This window comes from Trachemys scripta, chromosome 17, assembly GCF_013100865.1.
Source record: "Trachemys scripta elegans isolate TJP31775 chromosome 17, CAS_Tse_1.0, whole genome shotgun sequence".
Classification (NCBI taxonomy): Eukaryota; Metazoa; Chordata; order Testudines; family Emydidae; genus Trachemys; species Trachemys scripta.
In genome coordinates this window covers 3,665,900-3,666,341 of record NC_048314.1, presented here as the reverse complement: position 1 = coordinate 3,666,341, position 442 = coordinate 3,665,900, and the positions used below count along the sequence as shown (strand labels likewise).

Here is a 442-nt window from a genome sequence, read left to right as displayed (position 1 = left end):
CCAGGCAAGCACTGAGTAAAAACTTAGGAAGGATCTCCTGTTATTCCTGTCCCACCCTCCAACTCTGCCAGGGCAGGGCAGGGCAGGGCAGGCCCAGATCCTCCCGCATAGATGTAGCAGTCTCTGCTCTGTAGCCTCATGCGCCACTGGGCTAGTGCTTCTGTGTATAACAGCCCCTCCCAAGTAAAACCGAGATGTAAAACACCAGCCTGTCGCTTCTCACTTGCTTCCTCACAAAGGCTTTGGGCACGTGGGCCATTGGGAGGGGGAGGTAACTGTCTGACGCAAGACAGTGGCAGTCTCGAGAGGTCAGATGATTCAGGGAGATTTCCACCCTATGGATTTGAAATCTCCCCGGAACAGCTCAGTGGAGTTTGGGATCATGGATCCAAATCCCAGCCCTGAATCAGCCTCACACCCCAGCCCCAAGGTCCAGCCAAGC

General features: G+C 55.2%; 1 protein-coding gene across 1 annotated transcript in view; it reads left to right on the top strand.

The window, feature by feature from the left end:
* LOC117867186 (lipocalin-like) overlaps window positions 1-207 on the top strand; it is a gene marked incomplete in the record, with an annotated part of 15,981 nt that extends 15,774 nt beyond the window's left edge. The window contains 1 exon segment of the mRNA XM_034752012.1: window positions 92-207.
* Between the last annotated feature and the right edge of the window lie 235 nt (window positions 208-442).